The sequence below is a fragment of the Triturus cristatus genome, chromosome 6 (assembly GCF_964204655.1).
Source record: "Triturus cristatus chromosome 6, aTriCri1.1, whole genome shotgun sequence".
Lineage (NCBI taxonomy): Eukaryota > Metazoa > Chordata > Amphibia > Caudata > Salamandridae > Triturus > Triturus cristatus.
Genome location: NC_140589.1, coordinates 656,817,412 through 656,841,300, shown reverse-complemented (window position 1 = coordinate 656,841,300; position 23,889 = coordinate 656,817,412).

Below are 23,889 nucleotides of genomic sequence, written 5' to 3'. Positions count from 1 at the left end.
GCTTTGTTCGCCATAAGTTGGCAGGGTATGCTCAGACGTGAGTCCCTTGCTCACTTTGCCACTGGATTCAAGCAAGCCTGGCTGAAGACGGCTGAAATGCCAGAAACCGGTCCTAGGAAGCTTGTTTCCGGTCCAGGGAAGGCATGGCTTGGCAGTTCGGGCTGGACTGTTCCCATGAGGCACAGGGTCTGACTGATTTGCATATGGCCATGTCTGAACTGGGGTGGAAGAGTGGGCTAAAAAACGGTGATGGATCAAACCCAGATCTGTTGACTGGGTGTGATTGTTTGATTGGTTCTGATGCTCCGTCCATCACCACCCCCTTTTGTACCGCTTTGTTCACCATAAGTTGACTGGGTATGCTCAGACGTGAGTCCCTTGCTCACTTTGCCACTGGATTCAAGCAAGCCTGGCTGAAGACGGCTGAAATGCCAGAAACCGGTCCTAGGAAGCTTGTTTCCGGTCCAGGGAAGGCATGGCTTGGCAGTTCGGGCTGGACTGTTCCCATGAGGCACAGGGTCAGACTGATATGCATATGGCCATGTCTGAACTGGGGTGGCAGAGTGGGCTAAAGAACGGTGATGGATCAAACCCAGATCTGTTGACTGGGTGTGAGTGTTTGATTGGTTCTGATGCTCCGTCCATCACCACCCCCTTTTGTAACGCTTTGTATGTTGCAAGAGCCTATATATTCCTTATTCATGATCTGTCCCACTGCCTGGTATTTACGCCCTAACCAGGAAACATTACCTGACACCATTGTGGACTGCAGGGATTGACCAAGTGGGCAACCTCTTCAATGAAGGGATCCTTATGCCCTTATAAAGAACACTTACAATGTGGGTGCTGGTTACTTTCAGATGCATCATGCCATTCAGCAGATTGTGAGGATCACCTGGGGGGCGAGAGACTCATAACCATCCTCATGATCTATTTTACAGGTTCTTCTGACATATATGTAACTGTGCTCCGTGCCATCTCCTCACTATACTCAGCACTACTTCCTGATGCTATCGGGGGTACAGGGGCAGCACTAACCCAAAGGAACAATGCCCTCCTACAACCATTGACAGATAAGTCATGGGCACGTGTTTATAAGGTATGGGCGCGTGCTTTCAACAAGTGAAAGAGGCATCCAGGAACCCCCGGTTTCATTTCACACAAATTCAACTAAGTACATCACATCTATTTATCCCCCCACTGTATCAAACACATGTTCCTTGCACCAGTGCCCACACTGTCATTTGTAAGTTGCCAGTTTTCTCATATTGTGTGGAAATGCCTACTACTACAAGTGACTTTGACGGAGGTTACAGCTTCCCCGGCAGAACTGGCAGACCATGCGTTGTGGCCCACTCCTGAATCATGCCCGTAGGACCTTCTTCCCAGAGCCAAGGGGCTTCAGGCAGGATGCCACACATACTAGTTATGTTAGCTTTTTAATTCATATCAGTTGCCACTGGAGACATCCTCTTGTCAAGGCAGGGGTTCTGAGTATTAAAACCCTATGCATAGTTTTGTGTCAAAAAATCTAGTTCAATAACATCAACCTGCAGATTATCGTTATTCTGTCAAGGTTAGCATGCATCAGAAAGTAAAGATTTACTCTACTCAACTCCACATCTACATACCATGATGACATGTTGGAAGTCAATATGGTGTGGTTGACATAGGTGTAGGTTGTTTTTGTCTTTTTATTGATTTTTATTATTTGGTAACAGAAACCTCTCATAGCCATACAAGGTGCATACACTGGTAATAACATATTATGTAGTGCATGGGTATAGCGTTTCTGAATAGATAAAACAGGCGGTTGTGTCTTCGCATGAATAAAATCTGCAAGTGTGTGTGGTAGGCACAGAATCAAAGCAGCTATGGGTGCAGTAAGGTACGTGGATCCTATGGTAGAATGTGCAGTCCTGCAGGACCGAGAGAGGCTGCAAAAAAACTCAAAGAGGCCCTGTGAGCTTCCACAGTCCCTAAAACTCGTTAATTAAAGGCGGCCAACCCCTTTGTGTAACTTTGGGAGGTGGTCTCCTTGGGGGCATTGCTGGGAAAAGCCTCAACATCTTCATTCTTCAACTCCTTCTTCCTATCTTGAGGATCTCTAGGATAGGTTAAACTGTCATATCCAACATGTTGGTTACTCTATTGCTCTCTATGGAACCTTCTCACTCCAACATGGTGGTCTGATTTCCTATCCTGGACCTATTTAAGGAGAGGATTCTGTTCACTCCTTGCTTCGCAACACTCCAGGTCTCCTGTGGTGTATTCCAGCACTCCAGTCTTTCCTTAGTTTGCTGGGATTCGACTGTCTCCTTCTTGCTGTTGCAGCTCTCCAGTCATCTTCAGTTGGTTTGTACCTCCACCTTCGCTTTGGTTCCTGACTTGCCTCTTCAGCATCTAGTATTTATCTTGGAGATTTTTTGCCCTCAGTTTTTTTTCCTTCCCGGGGTCTATTCTGGAAGGCACTTTCTTCCTAGGCATTTCCTGTGTCAGCAGCAACGTGGCTAATGGAAGAGGCCGCCCAACCGACATCCTTGGTTTGAATTCCGACTGCTATATTATTATGATTACGGCGGTCGGAATTCAAACCAGCTGGTCCATCTGGCTGACTTCCGACAGGATCAAGGAGCCCGTCTGCCAGTCGGAATGGGAACATAATCCCTTATGGACAGTGTTTCCGCCATTGGAATTATGATATTGGTTTCCGACAGGCTTTCTATGGACATAGAAAGCCTATTGGAAAGCTAATTTGGGGCCACCAAGCAGGGCCCCCCTGCTTCCGCTAGCTCCGATTGGGGCAAGATGAATAGACAGACTGCTTTTATCTCTCTTCTTTCTCTGTGCTTTTCATGAGATCATAAGCTTCTGGGTACAGTGAAAACATGACTGCCTTGTAATCTTTTAATCGCTTCTGAAACCGTTTTTCTATCTCTTTCTGTCTTTCGAGGGCCACCATATTAGGTGTGGCAGACATGCATTTCATGTGTTCCTTTAAAGAATAAGGCAAGTTGGGTGAAGGATTACAATGAAAAGAGGATAATCTGTCACAACATATATCGCATTTTATTTGGACAATTTGATTGGAGGAATCTAAAACACTACAAAGCGTAATCTTCCCAGGAGCCATGACCACTGGACAAAGTCTATGTTGTGGATTTTTCAGAAGATGCATCAAGTTGCCATACTTGCCGAAAAATCCCCCATTTGTACCCAAAAAAAGTCTCGCAAACTGAAGACAAGCTACTAAAATTTCTGCATATGGGATAAGCCAAGCTTGACACTTTTCTGATGTTAACATTCAGTTGCTAGCAGCTGATTGGTGTAACCAGGAAGCTACAGATGTGCTAATTTTAAACAGATTGTGGGGGTGGAAAGTAAGGTTTCTTTCTTTATAATGAAAAGGTTTTGTTTTATTTTCATTCACAAAAAATAATTTTACATCACAGGCAATATTCGCAACGCTAAAGTTATTTCAAGAAACTATCAATACCTAAGAATAATCCAAAAATCATGCACCTCTTCTTAAGGTGCAGTGCCTTCCGCACCTTTTGTCAATGGGTGAGGATCTTGCATAGTGTATGCGATACAAAATTGCATAACATGCAGGCACTAAGGCCCACGAACAACCCAAAACATATACTGACACTCACATGCAGGTGCAAAGCAAAACAAATGCAAGTATGGCTAAGCCCAGCAAATCAACATAAGTATGTGTAACTTTTTGCCGGATTGTGGGCCATCCCATTGTCCCGGATGGCACAGGGGGGAGGCAATCGCCCACCCCCATGTGCGCACTGTGATGGTAGAAGCTGGCGTACGCTGGTGTAGTTAAATAAATAGCCTTGGGAGCCGGGCATGGTCAGTTTTAAGAATCACTATCGTTAACCCTGGTGTTGGCGTAATAATTTCCTGCATGTTGGAGAGGCCCAATCCCCATACAACATTGGTGGCGAGGGGCCCCAATACCTGTGTATGCCTGCCCCCTCCCTTCACACAGCGGCATCCTGTGAGGTATGGGTCCCTTGCCAGCACTGCTTGCTGCCTCCGGCAATCACCTGACATTGCGCGTGGAGATGCAGCTCATCAGCGGCACCACCCGCTGCCTCTGATGCTCCCTGGACATCGGAATCAGTACCTCCTCTGCTCTTGGGCTGCCACTCTGCCTCATCCCTGCCGGCACCACCAGCCTTGAGAGGTGAAGCCCAGCCCTCCTGCCAGCTCATCCTGTCTCCCGCTGTGGCTCCTACATAGCAGTGCCCTGTGATGCCCCTCCAGAGGTCAGCTGGCTTGGACCACACGCAGCATACACAGAGAAACAATAACCAATGAACAGAATAAACAGACACCAAGACAAGGTGCACAGTGGGTAGCAGCTCAGGAGTAAAAAGAAATAAAACAAGAAAACATAACAAAAAGAAAAAACTACAGAAACACAAACTATAGAAAAGTTAACAACGGCAAAGCAGCACAATATCAAGACCCAAGGCAACAGCAGGCCTACAAGGGAGGAGCGATAAGAATTCAGGTCAGTGAAACTTCCTGCACTCTGCACCTGCACCGGGTCACTGAGTGCCGCAGCCTGGGAACTCGCAATTGAGGTTCGTGTAAATCTTCCACTCACCGCAGGGGCATGCCTCCTCCATCCTCATGGTGTCAGTCCACCCAGTAGAGCCCTTCATGATCACAGGGCTGCCTCCCTCCCAAGCCACTCTATGGAAGGCATGGGTCGAACACCTAGAGACATATTTTGAAGCCATCAAGATCCCGGCTGGACGCATACACACTATGCTTCTTCACCTAGGGGGAGCCAATATCCACAAAATCTCGAAGTCCGTAGTCAAGGCAGGTCCCCCACGGAACTATGACACTCTGAGGGATGCCATCACCGTGCACTTTGAGCCCTATGCCAACCCTGTCTTGGAGCAGGTCCTCCTACGCCAAGTGTGACAGCCACCCGATAAGTCAGTAGATGTCTTCTTTGGGTTGTTGAGAGAACTGGCCAGCACCTGCACACTTCTAGATGAAGACAACATAATCGGAGCCCAGTTTATTCAAGGGTTTACCTCTCAAAATTGCACGGGCGCATCCTGAAAGAGACCAACATATCCATGAGAGACATTCTGACGCTAGGGCGTTCAAAAGAACTCTCCAAAGCCCAGGCAGCCCACATGGACCCTCACTACCCAACTCCTATCAAAGAAGAACCAGTCGATGCCATTCAAAAAGAGGCACGTGATGGAAAACCAAAGGCCACCAAGCCGCCTTTAAACCCTACAAAGCAAGAACCACAAAGTTGCACATGCAGATGATGCAGAGGCGCGTACCCCCACAACAGAACCTGCCCCGCTAATGGCAAGACATGCAGTGTGTGTTGCCAGCAAAACCACTTTTCCAAAGTCTGCTAGACGGTGGTCCAGAGGCCCACAGAAAGTGGTACGCACAGTGGAATCACACCCGGAGGACATGTCAGACATCTACATGAATGAAGATGAAGCAGCTTTCAGACACAGGAGCCAGGATCAACCTCATGGCCGCGGACATTTATCACAGCCTACCTGACCCACCAGCACTTCGAAACACCAGTGTGCAAGTTTACGCTTTTGGCAACTGCTCACCACTGAGACTTTGTGGTGTATTCCAGGCAAATCTATCTCATGACTCCACGCATCAAAGAGCAAAAGTCTACATGTCACAAGAAGGTTCCGGTTTCCTTCTCAATTGCCGCACGGCTCCAGACCTCAACCTCATACAATTAGCATTTGATGTGCACACGCAGGATCTAGATCGCCTGCTACAAGACTTCGTACAACTGTTCGATGGGATTGGGTGCCTAAAAAAACCAGCCATCCACCTACACATTGACAAGTCGGTTGCCCCGATAGCCCTCTGGCATCAAAGGATTGCTTTCCATCTCTGACTCAAAGTTGAAGCCGAACTGAAAGATCTGGAGAAAAGCTGACATCATTGAACATGTACGTGGACCCACACCATGGGTATCCCCCATTGTGGTGGCGAAGAAGCCCAAGCAACCGGATGCTGTGTGCATCCTGACGCCGACCGTGGACGACATCATTGGTGAGCTGTCAGGCTCCAGATGGTCCTCCAAAATGTACCTCTGGTCCGGCTACCATCAGATACCACTACACCCAGATTGCCGCCCTATCACCACTTTCCCAACTCACGCAGGGCTCTGGAGGTACACAAGACTCAACTTTGGCATTTCCAGCACGCCGAAGTCTTCCAAAACATCATAAAAGGCATCCTCCACGGCCTGCATGGGGTACTTACGTGAGCGACAACATACTGGTTCATGCCCCCACATTGGAAGAACATCTAACTCACCTCCACACTGTCTTCTCACGGCTCAAAGAACATGGGCTCACACTACACTGTAGGAAGTGCAATTTTCTAAGGAAACTCATCAGTTTCTTTGGGTATTGCTTTTCAGACAAAGGCATTGGCCCTGACCCCGACAAAGTAAAGGATATCCAAGAAGCCCCCGCCCCATCCATCGTCTGTGTCAGGAGTCTGCAGTTTCTTGGGCATGGTAACCTATTGCGGATGCTTCATAAAGGACATTTCAGACCTCACTGCACTGCTTGGAGACCTGACCAAATCATCCAGCCTGTGGGTGTGGGGGAACGAGCAAGAAGAATTGTTCCAACAAACCTCCGCAGACACTACTCTTGTGTACTTTGACCCCCAAAAGAGAGTCACTACTCGTTGTGGATGCCAGTCTCACCAGCCTAGGGGCCGTCCTGGCCCAGCGACAGGAATAGGTAGCCTATGCCAGCCGCACGCTCACACCAACAGAACAATGCAATTCACAAATAGAGCGCAAAGCAATTGCCATGCTACGGGACTGCAGACATATCTACATTTACTTATATGGCCACCCCTTAACTGTCATCATGGACCACAAGCCATTGATCCCCCTATTTCAAGGATCCTCATCGCAACCGCCATCGATTATCAAGAAGTGGATCCTACAACTGCAAGAGTTTCAGTTTACTATTGTGTACTGACCTGCCACCCGAAACCCCGCTGACTTTCTGTCCCAGCATGCCCGACAGGCCACAACCTCTGAAGCCACAGAAGCAGCGGCAATCGAAGTCTACATGAGAATGATTGTGGACAAGTCTAGACCCCTTCAATGTCCCTGGAAGAGGTAGTAACAGCCACTCAGCGCGATGAATGACTGCAGATTGCCATCAAAGCTGTCACCACTGGGGATTGGCGAATACTTTGAAACCTAACTTCCCTCTGCATGGAAGCGGCCCAGTCGACTCTGAAAGCCCTGTATCAGGTCCACCAGGAGCTGTCTATGACCAATGATGGACATCTGCTCAAGGGCCAATGACTTGTAATGGCAGAAGATCTCACACAGAAAGCTGTACTCCTAGCGCACCAAGGAATTGTAAAATTCAAGAGCCGGCTCAGGAGCAAAGTATGGTTCCGAGGTCTGGAACGAGTCCACCAGACTGTCCGGCGCCCATCATCACTGAAGCTGGCCCTAGTGCACCATGTCAGAGAGTGAGCGCCGACTTTGGCAGCCTCCTCAGAGGACGAAACATGTTGGTTAGTGTAAACAACTATTCACGCTACCCGGAGGTAGAAACAGTGGAGATGACATCTGTAGGAGAAGTGATCCTAAAATTAGAGAGGTTCATGGCAACTCATGGTCTGTTCAGAGAGGTCTGCACTAACAACGGGCCTCCATTTAACAGCTCCGAGCTGATGTCCTACCTGGTCTCTCACAACATCAGACACCACCGCATAACCGCAACTTTCCAGCATAAAGTCAAGTCTGTCTTTGACTTATTCGTACAACAGGACAATCACTCGGTTCAACCATCGGCAGAACTCATGAAATCTTCATCAACCTTCCCTGTTAGAACACAGGATCTTTCTGATCCAACCCCCCAGATCCTCTCTTCCTTCACCACTTCAACAGTGGAACAAACCGCTAAACTTATTGCTGCTATGAAATCTGGCTTCCCTTTTGACCCATGCCCTCCAAAAATTCTTCACATTTCCCCCCAAATTATAGCCATTCTATTAACTTAGATTTTTAATTCAGTGTTCACCACAGGGCACTTTCCCATAGAGTGGAAGAAAACATCAATACTCCCTTTGTTAAAGAACCGTAACTTGGATGCTAAGGAGACCCTTAACTATAGACCGATTTCAAGACTCCCTTTTCCTGCAAAAGTAATTGAAAGGGCGATAAATACTGAACTATCAGTCTTTATCAATGATAACACCATCCACCATCCTGGATTCCTCCCAGTTCAGATTTGGGTCTCAACACAGCATAGTGTTGGCTCTCATCACCGCTACGGAGGAACTCAGACAGATTTTAGACAGCGGGGGAACGTAGCCCTGATCCTCCTGTACCTGTCAGCAGCCTTTGATTCTGTTGATCCTGGGCTGCTGCAGGATCGGTTAAGCTCCATCGGTATCAAAGGCAAGGTGCTGTCCCTACTAGGTTCCTTTCTGTCTGAGCGATCTCAGGAAGTTGCCTTGAGGAACATTGTATCACCCCCTTTCACGCTGCCATTTGGGGTTCCCCAGGGCTCTTCTTTGAGTCCAACGTTATTTAACCTCTACGTCACTCCTCTTGCCAGCCTAGTAAGAAGTTATGGCTTTGGCATAGTGTCATACGCGGACAACACTCAGATCGTCGTATCGGTGAGTAGCTCCGCCAGCCAGACAGCTTCAAGGTTCTGTAACTGTATGAGCCATATAGCAAGATGGATGACAGACAACTGTCTGAAACTGAACTACTCCAAGACCGAATTCGTGTTGCTGGGGAACAATTGATCAATTTGGACAGACATTTGATGGCCGGCTCAACTTGGCCCCTTACCTAACCCAGTGCACAAGGCAAAAAACCTAGGCGGCATTTTTGACACCATGTTGTCCTTCGAGGCACAAATCAATTCAGTCACATCTGCTTGCTTTTTTATTATGAAAATATTTCGATAAATCTTTCTTTTGATTTAAGGAAGATGCTGGTGTCAGTATTGATTTCCTCAAGACTGGACTATTGTAACGCACTCTTTTCCAGCACTCCGAGGCGCAGCATTAATAAACTTCAAATGGCCCAGAATGCAGCAGTAAGAATACTGTTGGGCGGGGGGCGTGGCTTGGCGCCCGCTGGTGATGGCGGCGTTCCGGTGAAGCTCCGAGGCAGCGGAGAGAGACCACCCGGTTCCCGTTCACCTAGCCTGGGGACGGTTACCCGAGGGAGTGTCGGAAGATGCCCTGACATCCCCAATGCTCGGTGGAAGCATTCTTGAAGTCCCGCGAAGCTGCAATTTCTGTCGTAAGTTTTGACAGGAATCACTCGGCGCGGCCGCCATTTTGGATTTGCCGAGTGACGCGCATTATGCTGCGGTTCTACAGCGTTAGCCTAGTGCTCCTCATGCCTAACTCCACACAACTTTAATTGACTTTCTTTTCGCCTGTTTTGTCAGTTCCTCTCATTTACTTGGAGCCATTGTATCACTGGAACACATGTTTTTCCTGAAGGGCGTACGGAAGTAGCTTCCACATGAACTGCTCCCGCTCCATACAGCTGTTTCTGTTCAGTCAGTTCAGTATTGACTTCATCGTTGCTGATATGGACTCCTCTTTGACGTTTTACTAGTGACATGTTGTGGTATTGAAGCTTACCTGGTGGCTTCCTGCGCTCAGCTTCATCGTTCGCAGTGGACACTTGTGAGGCGGGCGAGAGGTCTTCTCTCCTCACCAATTTTTCTAGCCTCATTTTTTTCGCGCAGTGAGTAGGTGCCATATCCCTACCATATAGCATTATATGATCACTGCTTTTTCTTTTCACAGCTCCCTTGAACGGCTGTGAAGTTGGCTGCATTCTTTTCACGAGCTATCAGATATCATCGCACTTATGTCATGTTATATCCTATGTAGTCTCCGTCTTTACCTCCTGTGCCCTCTGCTGAGTTAGCCATTTTACGGCTTTGTTATATGGGCAGATTTAAGTCAATGTCGCGCTTGCCTCGTTCCGCCAAGCCCCAGATCGTGAAGAACTCTAAGGTTTTTTCTGCTTTTTCACAATTGGAAGATTCTTTAAACTCGTCTGGTTCTGATACGCCAATGGATCCTCCTAGGAACCCACAAGACAACTCTAAATCTAACACGAAGAGACTCAAGTCAAACTCTCTTTCTCCTCCAAAACATTCGGGGCCAGTATCCATGGAGTTGTTGTTAGAGGAGATAAGATCCTTACGCCCATTCATGGAAGAGACTAATATTAAACTCCAGGTTCTTACAGATAATTGGTCGCAAATGGAAACAAGAGTATCTTCAATTGAAAAGTCTGTTCAGTCCTACCAAGAGACTTCCTCTGCGGTCTCCACTCTGAAGTCTCAAGTCTCAGATCTCCAACAGCAAGTGGAGCAGCTGGAGAACAGAAATCGGCGCAATAACCTTCGCATTTATGGTCTGGTTGAAGACCTTGAGGGTTCCGATCCAATCTCCTTTTTCAAGTCGTTCCTCCCCAAGCTCTTGCATCTGCCACAGGATAAGGTCCTCAATATTCAGCGCGCTCACAGGCTGGGTCGACCACCTCCTTCTACTTCTTCCTCTCAGAGACCCAGAGGGGTTATTATCTATTTTCTGGAGTACACCGACCTTCTGATGGTTTTAGCAGCAGCCAAATCTTCTCCAAACTTAACCTGGTCTGGTTCTTCCCTGTTCTTCGCACAGGATTACGCCAAGGCTACTGCTGCTCGGCGAAAGGCTTTCCTGAACTCTAGAGCGGATCTGCGGGCAATTGGGGCGCGATATGGCCTTTACCACCCATGTCTGTTCAAAGTCACCTACAACAACAAGACTACCACATACGAAGATCCAGTGCGCCTACAGAGTTTCATTAATGCGCACAGGCCATCTGCTATGGATTCCTCCGGTCCTTCATCTTCTGCTCATGGCTGACTCTTACTTGTATTTGTCCCATATGGCTATTGCATTTTCTTCTAGTTCATCTGAATTTGTTCTGATTTTTCGTCTACCCACTGTGTTAACTATTCATTATCTATGTATGATGGTGTTCCCTGTTCTCCCTGTAAGTCATGGCTCCGACAGGCTCCCTTGATATGTTTTAATCCTTTGTTTCTCCCTTTTTCGTATCACAGGTTTGTGTTCCCGTATGTGACGATGTCTCTCGATCCCTGCCTCGTCATTCCTAGATGCGCTGCCCTACCCATGTGGCTCCTTCCTCCCTCCACCCTCTCTCGTATTTCTCCTTCGTAGGTATGTTTTTTCCCTATTCCCTTCCTTGTCTTCCTATTGCATCTGTTGGTCTTTCCTCCTCTTTTTCCCTTCTCCTTCTTCCCTTGTTCGTGCTTCTATTCAATTGTTTATATTGCGATTTAGCATCTTTGACTAGACCCTCTTGTCTATATAAGGGCTACATTTCTTGTTCTTTTCAGCTTACCCATTTTACAATTTTTTTCCTCTCTCTGGTTTTTTATTCTTGTGTCCATAATGTTTCCCTATATTCTCCTTTTTATTCTCCTTTTTGTGCTAGTGCCTTTGCTCTCACTTTTGTTGCGAGTTGTACTCTTTGCCGTTCTGGCTATTCTTCTATTCCCACTTCTCCCTTACTTCTGGCTTTCTGTGTTATCTTCGACGCTGTTGCATTCTCTTCCTCTTTTCCTGCTATGGCTTGCGTTCTTGATCGCTTGCTTCCTTTCTTCCACTTCAGCGTGTTTGTACTGGCTTTTCTTTTATCTTTCTATCTCACTTCCTCTTCATGGGTGTTCCTTTCAATAGCTATAATATTTACATGTTTTGCAGATAAGTTATTGTTATGTCGTTGAGTATAGTATCATGGAATGTGAGGGGTATTAATTCTCCGATTAAGCGTCAGCGGATTCTATCACACCTCGCCAAACTAAATGTTGATATTGCATTCCTCCAAGAAACGCATTTGAATGAGGTAGAGTCTGCTAAGCTTAAGCGTGGTTGGGTCAGTGAATTGTTTTACTCACAGGGTGATGGCAAACGTAACGGTGTGGCAATCCTCTGTCGTAAATGTCTTCCCTTCCTGGTCCTGGCTCATGAATCGGATGATTCTGGTCGGTGGGCTTACGTCAAGCTATCACTCAGAGGTGTTCCAGTTTCTCTCCTCAATGTTTACGGCCCTACTATGGGCGAGCCTTCTTTCTGGGCTGATTTTTCCCCACTTTTAACTAAATTTGTGGATCATAATTTTATTCTAGCGGGGGATTGCAATCACCCTCTTGACCCTTTTATCGATAGGAAGTCCATGGCCCCTTATATTCCCAACAAACCTCACAAGCTGTTCTGCCATGCTATTTCGCAACATAAGTTGGTAGATTCCTGGCGCCTTTGTAATCCAGGGTTGCGGGAGTATACTTTTTACTCTCCTTGCCACCAATCCCAATCACGACTTGATTACATCTTTGTTTCACACAACCTCACTCAATCACTCTTACACTCCGAGATTGGCCCGATATTACTTTCTGACCATGCCCCTGTTCTCACAAGCGTTGATATATTCCCTAAAAATACTGGCCCTAGGAGATTGCGTTTTAATAACTCCCTCCTTCTCAATCCTAAGTTTACGTCCACCTTTACTTCCTTTTTTGATGAATTCTTTCTGATTAACGATGACGCCACTCTCCCTGACCACACTATTTGGGATGCTTTTAAGGCAGCAGCACGTGACTTTATTATTCGTTACGTTGCGGACAAACGCAGGACTGCTCGTAGACTCACTAAAATTCTCCTTTCTGACATCAAGAAACTGGAACATGAGTATTTTACCTCTCATTCTGCTGATAGCTTGACAGCCCTTGTTGCAGCAAAAATGAAATTTAATGAGAAGTCTACGGAGGATGCCTCCTTGTACTTACTGAAATCGACTGCTAAATTTTACGGGGGCCGGAATAAAGCGGGAAAGCTCTTGGCTAATTATTTGAAGGTTAAACATAATAAGTTGAATATTGAATCCATTTATGACTCTGATGACACTTTAAAACACATGGATGCTGACATTCTCGCTGAATTTTCACGTTTTTATGAAACTTTGTATACATCTGAAACCCACGCCTCTCCTAGCTCCCTTGCCAATTTTTTCTCAACTATTCGCGCACCACCCAACTTCCCCATTGATCTCTCTTCTTTAGAATCCGATGTCACACAAAAAGAATTACTCACTGCCCTGCAACATCTCAAACTTAACAAAGCCCCTGGCCCTGATGGTTTTACCGTCGAATTTCACCTTCATTTTTCCAAATTGCTGATTCCACGACTGCACTCTCTTCTCCACAACTTTATTACCCTTGGTGCTTCCTCAGGGACATTTTCGGACGCCCACGTCTGCCTCATACCTAAGCCTGGGAAGGACGCACAATATTGCAAAAACTACAGACCCATATCATTAGTCAATATTGACCATAAACTCTTCGCTAAGGCGCTGGCGATCCGCTTAGATCACCTTCTTCCTGATCTCCTAGGCGAGGAGCAGTCTGGGTTTGTCAAAGGCCGATATATCACGGATAATACTAGACTCCTATTCAACATCCTGTCAAAGTCTTCCCGCTGTCAATATCCACTTGCTGCGATTGCCCTCGACGCCGAAAAGGCTTTCGATCGGGTTGAATGGCGCTATCTCTTTCATACTCTCACTTGGTTTGGTTTTGGCCCTAGATTTATTTCTTTAGTATCCCTATTATACTCTCATCCCAGAGCGGCGGTCTATGCGAATGGTCAAATTTCCTCTTATTTTGATCTTGGTAGAGGCGTTCGCCAGGGCTGCCTCTTGTCTCCCTTCCTCTTTAACCTCGCGTTAGAACCTTTTCTGTCCAGGCTACGTCAGAATCCCGCCATTCATGGTTTCCAATTTGCAAACACTCATATCAAACTTGCTGCTTATGCAGATGATATTTTGCTTTTTCTTTCTAACCCTACAGAATCCGTTCCTGCTTTTATGGCCGAAGTTAGGCATTTTTCCTCTATCTCTGGGTACAAGCTTAATCATGACAAATGCGAGATTCTTCCCCTGACCAAATTTACATTTAAACAGGATTTCAGTGAATCTCGGTTTACTTGGTGTCCTTCACATATTAAATATCTGGGCCTACACATTACCCCCTCTATTTCAGACACTGTCTCTCTATGTATGTCCAAATGTACACAAAAGATTGCAGATCTCACTGCTAGATGGCATCCCTTATACCTTTCTTGGTGGGGTCGTCTCGATACTATTAAAATGATGCTCTCCCCTATTGTTCTCTATACGCTTTCCAATATCCCAGTGTCTATCCCAGCGAAATTCTTTACAAAAATTAACTCAACGTTATCCTCGTTTCTATGGAATTCCAAAAAACCTAGAATGTCCCTTGTCAGGCTCATTCGCCCTGCATCGGAGGGTGGTGTCAATTTTCCTGACTTTCCTGCATATCAGAAGGCCTTTTTACTACGTCAAGCCTCCCTCTGGTTACTTGACCCCTCTTCTCCCTGCCCTCTATGGGTTAAGGTCGAACGTACTCTCCTGTCTCCATTTTCCTTTGCAGAATATCTTGCTTTCTCTCGTAAGCCCTCTTTGATTCCTACTTCTATTCATAAATACACTCTTAAGCTGTTATTGTCTGTCACTCCTGATCCCCCAAAGACCACTGCTGACCTTCTTTCTTCCCCCATCTGGCATAATAAATATCTCTTAATTGGTGGTAAGCCCTTCTATTGGAAAACTTGGAGAGTCCGAGGTTTGATCTGGATTTCGCAGCTCTTCTCTGGTCTTACCTTTCTCTCTTTCCCTGATATCTGCTCTTCTTATGGCCTACCTTTGTCTTTTCTCTCTAATATCTTATACTTAAGGCTGCTGTATTGGAGATTTTTGAGCGACTCTCGGTCCTTCCATCTTCCCCTATTTCATGCACTCCTACCTCTCAACTTCATTCTTTCCTTCGTAACACTCCTAAAGCATCCCTTATCTATAAGTGCCTCCACTCACATGAGTCCACTAGACCTAAATCCAGAGCTGAGCTTCAATGGGAAGTTGACTTCGGATTAGAATGGCCGACATCTCTATGGGACAAAATCTGGGTAAAGCTGCGTAAAACTTCTAGAGCGGCTGCCCTGACACAATCATTATTTTTTATTTACAATAGATTACTTCTTACTCCTTCCACACTACATAACCGATTCCCCACTACACCAGACAAATGTTGGTCATGTGATTCTCCCAATGCCACCCTATTCCACATGCTATTCCTTTGCAAGCACGTACATGCTTTTTGGTTACAAGTATGGGCTCAAATCAATGTTATCTTTCACACCTGTATTCCTTTCTCCCCGTCCCACCTTTTCTTGGGTAGTTTGTCCCCTGATTGGGACAACGCTGATATGTGCGTTCGTATTGTTGATTTATTACTGGCCGTTGCCTTTCAACAGATTACTGTTAATTGGAAAAGCGCCACCAACATTTCTTTTAAGGCGTGGTGGTATAATGTCTGTCATAACCATAGACTTGATAATGCCTTTGTCTTTCCTATTCAATTAGCAGCTAGACGAGCTGACCTATGGCTCCCCATTACGTTATATCTAGACAACTGTGTTGCTTGTTCATTCTCTCCATCACCTGTTCAGCAAGAGGTTCCTAAACCCCCATGATACCCTTCTCACATTCAATATTTGTCAACATGCTGTTTTATTCTCATGCTCTTCGCTTATACCTGTTTTTTAATGACTGATGTAATATCCTTGTTTCTTTTTCAACACTCATGATTATTGTTTTACCATTTTTGATGTACATTCTCCTATATGCATTGTATTTTCCAATCCCCTCCCCTCCCTCTTTACCTTCTCCCTCTCTTCCCTCCCTCCCTCTCATATTGATATTTTGTATTGCATCTCTCTTTTTTGCTGATTAATAAAATTCTTTCAAACTTAAAAAAAAAAGAATACTGTTGGGCATTCTTAAATTCTCCACAGCTCTAATCCGACTCCACTGGCTTCCTGTGGCAAGAGGATTCAATTTAAATCATTATGTATTGCGTTCAAATCTCTTAATAATATGGGGCCCACACAACTAAAGAAATTTCTAAAGCCATACATTCCAACTAGAGCCCTTAGATCTGCCGAACTGGGGAATTTAATTGTTTCTAGAGTTAACAAGGTTAGATAGGGAAGAAAGAGTTTCTCTGCCACAACTGCCAGCTTATGGAACTCTGCCTAACTTGTTGAAGAAAGAATCCAACCTCCTTACGTTTAGAAAGGGCCTGAAAACATGGCTGTTTACAGCATAATTCCACTCTTTTGTTCTATTCTGACCAGTATTTATCAAAGGCAGTGCGTAGACACCCCATGGTATTTGATGCACTTAAAACATTTCTCATCATCATCATCATCATAACCTTGTTATGGCCTTAAGTCAATGGAGAGTTAGAAAGCCTAATGAGAACCCTCACCAAAGTGATCCAAATTGCAACTGCTGAAAGTCTCAACACGGAGCACACGTTGTACCAGTTCTTAAGGGAATACTGGCTAACAACTCACTGCAAAACAGGCATATCCCCAAGCAAGCTTTGCTTTGGCCGGTCAGTGACTGACACCATCTCCCATCATCCAGTGTGGGAAGAAACACCAAATCCTCCGAATCAGTCAGACGCCCGGAGGGCCCACACCAATGTAGACTCCTCCCGGAGGTGACACACTGAAGGAAGTTTTATCCTGGTGGGTGACCGAGTGCTAGTACAAGGCACCACCCGGGAGGGAAGTTCAGACTGCCATTTGACCTGGAACAATGGACAGCGGTTGAGATCAAAGGCACAAAGCTGACAGCAAGGAGGGGAACAGAGCATGTGACACGGAACGTCTCTCAATTCAAAAAAGTCCCAAAAGGAACTTACAGACAAGCTCGTGGTGCTGGCCCACCGGAAGGCTCTACTGCAACAAACCCTCTGGATGTCGACAACGAGTGTGACCGAGTGTCCAATCTAGGGGCATCCTTGGCAGATCTATTTGTAACACCCCCCCCCAAGGCTCGGAGATGGTGCCCTCCGCTGCTAGTTGCGGGAGTCCAAGAACAGCTGATGCCCCGAGACAAGGGAAACCCTTGCCAGGACCATTAGCAAGAAGTGACCAGAGGGTGATCGACGAGAATGCAATGGTAACCAGGTACTGGCATACTGCAAGATCAAGTAAGAGTGTGCTGTGTTTGTGACATCATAGCCAGGAATATGATTGGACCTGATGTTTAGTTTAAGTGTTCTTATGGTTCTAATTGTCTGACATCTCCTGGTAAAGGAGGAATGTAATGTTGCTGGATCGTGGACCGTATCATTGACCTGGATTGCACAGGGGGGAGGGAACTGCCCACCCCCACATACGTACTGTGTTGGTAGCGGCTGGCATAAGCCGGCCTGGTTAAATAAATAGCCCAGGGAGCCGGGCATGGTCAGTTTTGACAACTACTAACGTTAACGCTGGTGTCGGAGTAATCATTTCCTGCATGTTGGGGAGGCCCGATCCTCAACACCACAGTAAGTACAAGCAAACATGTCCTTCAAAAAAGTTATACTGTGAGAAAACAGCATATTTCTCTAAGTGCATCTGAGAAGATCACCCTATCCAAATGCGCAAATCAAAACATATATAGATGTTACTGCAGAGTTACATTTGAGGGCGGAAAGAGTAGAATACCATAGGTGCATTATCAAATCAAAAATATATCTCCTATTTTTAAAGTTAAATATTATCCATGACATTGGATGCACTGTCTTAACCGCCTTAAATTAACATTGAAGGTATTGCCTCTTGACTGAATTATGGTTACTAAACAATTAATGATTATTACATTTCATAGTTTTCAGAGTTAATTGATAAAATACTTCCGAGATGCAAACATTTCCAAAGTTATACATTACGTGAAGCCTCAGTATAATATCAGAATATAGTGACAAGGATATGGTGATTGATGTGAACACAATGAGAAGCAGTAGAATGATGTATCATGATCCGATAGCACACATAATTATTCTGGAGAACATTCGGTGCATTAAAGCAGAAGGTGGCAAATAGCATCAGGATAATGGTCTTTAAAAGCATTGTCACTCAAACTATGATATCGCCTGACCAATTGCATGACTTTACGTTCTAGAACACTTTCTGCAGGAGAACTCCACTTATCTTGTGACAACTTGTCAAAACTATCATGTAGATAAGGCACTGTTTCTATTTTCTTTCCTGGTCCAGACAGCTGGGAAAAGTCATCCATATGCCTCATACACAAACCAGCATTCTTTTTGTGACTTTCTGTTTTGTGTTCATTGTTAAAGGGAAATAATGCATTTCAGTCTTTGCGCTGATATTGCAATGGAGTGTGTGCTATTAGAACGTTTTTGTGTAATTTTCCCAAATAACACTGATGAGATTGTGTATCTAACGTTGACACATATTAAGCTGACCTCATGCCATTGTAATAATGTAAAAATAGAACACCTCCATAGTATAAATTCTATATATTGAGTAAGAGAACAAAAAGAAATACTCATTTGTCCCACACTAGATTGCTTTATCAAGTAATATCACGATTTTCAAACACATAACCAATACCACTTATAAGAAGAACAACATCATATTTTGTTTTATTTAATTTTCATTACATTTTCTGAAAGAGAGAAGATCAGTGAAAAAGAGAAGGGCACCATAGTGATGAGATTGCAATTATAATTTCAAATGAATTTTACAATTATTTTGGTTAAAAAAAAACATCAGTCCAAAAGTCACAAAGAACCGAGTATGGTTGATGTGTCTTGATACCATCTTTACAATGTACTTTGCCCTTAAATTTAATAAATTGCATAAAATAAATGTTAACTGTTTGCACATTATCCTCAAGAACTCAGAAACAAATGTTAGCACCACCACCACCATCATAGGACTTGGTGGGTTGTCCCCGTGTCCTGAAACAGTTTTGTAGATGGGGCATAGGAGAGCGTGACACCCAGGCACAAGTGGGGGCGATCTTAAGGGGATCCCATCCAGAGGCTGAATTGCACTGGACCCAGTGTAGCCCTGCTGTGAGGTATCACTGGATTATCAGTGCCGGACTGGGAATGAAAACCGGCCCTGGTAAAGTGCTCGCTGGCCCCCCCCCGGGGCTTGGGGGTGCCACCGACCTCTTTGCCAGGGCCAGTTTTCTGCCGATTTTGTTACAGGGACGATTTTGCAGCCATGCTGCAAAAACAGCCCTGTAACAAAAACGGCCCCCAGGGGCCCAAAACCGGCCCCCACCCGTGCGGCCCACCGGGGGATTGCCCGGTGCTAGCTACGGCCATTCCGGCCCTGTGGATTATGGTGGGAGCAGCTATCCAAGCATCCTTCCCATGGTAACATAATACTGTGCAACCTTCTCTGAGGAACCATGGGGTGGATGCTTGAGGGCTCGGTACGGCAGTACTCAAGAATTTGAAATAAAGAAATAAAAGATTATCTGTTGGGTGCCCGTGGGGGAGGTGGGCACTCACAGGGGGTGCTGCACTAGGCCTGGCTGCAAGCCAGACCCTTTCATCCAACCATCCATTGTGCACATGCAATGCACAGCAAATGATTAATTGACTGTGGAGAGTTTGGACACTAGACCAGGCTGGAGGTCGGGCCCTCCAGCTAACTCAGAGTTGGCTGCCTGGTGTGGGGTTGGCAGGGGGACTGGCAGCAGGCCAGGTGCTGCTGCCAGATCCCTGCTGTGCACGGCCAAATGCCATGTGAAATAGGTTGTGGGCAAGCTGCAAAAAGGGTGGGCACAGGGCCTGAAGCTGGGCTCTGTGACCAACCCTCCACTGCGCATGGCTGATGGCCATGCACTGTGGGGGTTTGTCCGTGTGAAGTGGGGACGTAAGCTGAAATTTATCCAAGGAGATTTTATGAATGTTAAACATTGAAAAAAAAATTGTTTTTTAAATAACAGGAAAAACAAAGGTTAAAGTGACATTATAGTTGATGATTTGTTTCTTCAGTTATACTTTGCTCTGCTAACTATACCTTACGCCCTGCAACACACTGCTTATGACCTCACATATTACATTACTCATCACATGTTAAATGACATAATTGAAGACATCATCGATGACATCTCAAATGAAATTATTGACATACTGACGACAGCATGGACAACATCATAGTCATATACAGCATAGAGTTACTTTGTGTACACCTAGCAATACAACATTCCAAGGCACATTTCTAGAATCAGTTTCAAACGTGATAACACTACACTCCAACCTCTGCATTCTTGGTGACCTAAACATTTGGTTTGACAAACCCAATATGCCCCATCTAAAAATGATCATCACTGGCCTAGACACACTGATCCTACATCAGATCATCCACAGAGCCACACACATCGCTGGACACATCCTAGATGTCATTTTTGCACATTCAGAACTAGTTAGCTTTCAAATGATTACTTTTGTCACATAGTCAGACCACAACTTGCTAGATTTCCAACATAAAACACCACAAAGTAACACAACTAAAACCACCTTACATGCATCCACCTATCAACCGTGGAACAAACTCAATTTTGAATACTTGGAAACACAACTAACATCCAACACAGATCTAGACACAACAAAGTCTGCTAAAAACTATATGAGTTGCTACAGGAAGCTTTTGAAATTGTAATACTACTCAGAACAACAAAACAGGTCAAAAGAAAACAGGCAACTTGGAGAAATGAAGAACTAAAATAGATAAAGCAGCAAATTAGAAAGCTGAAACACACCTGGCTCAATACAAAGAGCAATCAATATAAACTCCTCCTACAGAACTTAACAGCTTATGCAAGTCAAAAATAAAGAATTTTATAAAACTCTCACTGAATTTCATAAACCTAGATGCACAGAAGGAACTCATCCCATTTCTCAAGAACTCATGGACAAACTGTCAAATCATTACACAACCAAACCAGACACTTATAAAATAAAGGAAAAGCACCAGCACCAACCCATTTCCAAAACTCTCTTCCAGGAGTAGGCTTACCTAGCCTCTGAATTCCATCAAAAAAATAATTACAAAGGGAATTTATGGATCTGGTCAAAGTAAGCAAGCCAACCAGCAACCCGTTTGACCCTTGTCCATCACAAATCTTCAAGACCATCCATTTAACTACCTCTGCTGCCACACCACTAAGAAGAATCATCACTACGGAAATCATTCCAGAAGACCTGAAAAGGGCATATATACACCTATTATTAAAGAAAACAGACCTGGCCCCCTGGATTACGACAACTACAAACCAATTACAAATTGGCCTTTCTTGGGCAAACTGATAGCCAGAGCAGTTTTCAACCTGATGTCACAATTTATTGAAGATAACGTAACTTCTTTCTGACTGCCAAATAGGATTCCACACAGGAAGATGCACAGAATCTGCCCTGATCACAATCTAGGATGACCTTAAAAACACAGTAGACTGGAAAAGGTTTCTGCATTGCTTCTCTTGGACCTTGCAGCTGCCTTTGACACAGAGGACCATGGCACTGTAATACAAAGACTCTACAAAGAAGCAGGCATAGAGGGGACTGCTTTCCACTGGATAACAAACTAACTTTAAAACAGAACAAACATGAACCGTTCTTCCCCTTTTTCAGCCAAACTGTACTTCACAAAACCAAAGCTCCTCAAGGCTCTGCCATCTCACCCATTCTTTTCGACATCTACATGAAGTCATTACCAGCAATGATCAATCAATTTCAGCTCACATGCTATAAATATGCAGATGACAACCAAATACTCCTTAAAATGGAAAGCCCCAAACAAATTGGAAACTCACATATCTGAAGTTGCCTCAGAGCCATTGATCAGTGGATGACATGGAGCCATTTAAAATAGAATGCTTCCAAAATGGCAATACTCACATTTGGTGATTGGAAAAATTATAACTAGGGGTGGGTGAAATTTGCGAAGTCGCGCTACGCAAAGCTCCGCGAAACGGTAAAAAATCTCCGCGAGCACGCAGAGTTCCGTGAACACGCAGAATTGCTTGTTCCGCACGTTCACAATGCTTTTCTCCTGTTCGCGAACGCTGTTTGCGTACTCTGGAGGAAATATCTCATGAACACCCATTTTGAAAGCGTGAACAAGCAAAAAATTCCGTGAAGCCGCGGATCGTGGAATTTTGGGCAATACCCAAATGCCGCAAATTCCGTGAGCGGAACAAAATTTACTGCCCAGACCTAATTAAAACCCATCTGCTGCCTGGCCTGACGATATGAGACCAACGCCTACGGTGTCTAATGAATTAAGAAACCTTGGAATTACCATGGACACCATGCTATCAATAAATGACTAAGTGGACAGAATAGGACTCTGTGATGCATTTTACCCTGCCTGGGATTTTCACACAAGGTCCAGGCTACTATCTCTCTTGTACTGTCTAAACTTGATTACGCCCAAAGCCTCTACCACTGATCATCTCTATCAACTATGAAATGACTACTCCTACATGTAAAGCCTCAAACTCACAGCTATCCTGCCTTGAGTGCCTTACATTGGTTACCGGTTGGCAGACTAACCTTATTCAAGCTGCTTTGTATCACTTACCAAGCAATACATGGAACAAGACCGCTTTTCATCAGGAATAAAATTACCAAATGCATTCAATAAAGAAACCTCCGCTATAGATTGGTACCTGGCCTCAAAATCCCACTATACAAGAAACAAACATAGGTGGCACATCCTTCTCTGTTAAAGCAGCCAAAACCATTGAACTCATTACCCCCAAACAGAAGATCCACAGATAACTATCTTATCTTCAGAAGACTACTCAAGAAGTGGCTCTTCCTTATGTAACCACCATTCTCGAACATAAATGTGCAGCATAGACATGTGTATATAAACATTTATTATGATTACACATATGTATCTGGATATGTGTATTTCCTTGTATAAATATGTGTAGTAATTATGTTGGGAAATAGATAGATATGATATATGGTCTGCTTAACAAAGGTACATATTACTTATGGTTAAAAAAAAAATATATATATATATATATATATATTATTCTATGGTTAACATGTATATAGGTCACTGCATAGTTTTCATACAAGTTATTTGATTAGATGTTCTTAGTTAATTTATCTATCACAATATGTCGATATCATTGTATCTATTTATCTACAATTGCTTCACTACTGAAATATTGAAAAAAAAAAAAGATACAAAAATACACAAACAATTTAGCTCAAAGTACAGCAACACTGAACGTCTGAGTTTCCTAAATACAACTTAATCTTGATACATTACCTTCCTTAAACATATGTACCCTCCATGTACTTATGTATCCATATATTTATTACTTTACTCCTACTGTAAAAAAAATGTATATATATATATATATATATATATATATATATATATATATATATATATATATATATATATATATGTATGTCTAATCGGTACACAGGGTAGTGGTGGATAGTGAGTCGCACAATCACATAGACGATTTAAATCAGATAATGGGGCAATTTGATACAATATGTGTAATCAACTATAAAACACATGTAAAGAAGGTGCCGAATCGAGGTCAGATATCCCACTGCCAAGAATATCAATTAAACAGGTCAAACCTGGCCCGTAATACAAACATACAAATCGACCCCGGCACTCTTCATCAAAATGAAAACAATGCACATTTGTTGAAATTAATCATATAAGCTGTAGGCTCCAAGTAATATAGAGAAGAAACCAATTGGCACAGAAAATGTCATTTCGAGGACTCCAGATATTCACTATCTCGTAAGGTTGAAAGAGTCTAAGCTTATTTGGCTTCTGATATGTGGTAGAGAGGATTGTCCTATATTATGATCGTTTACCACCTCC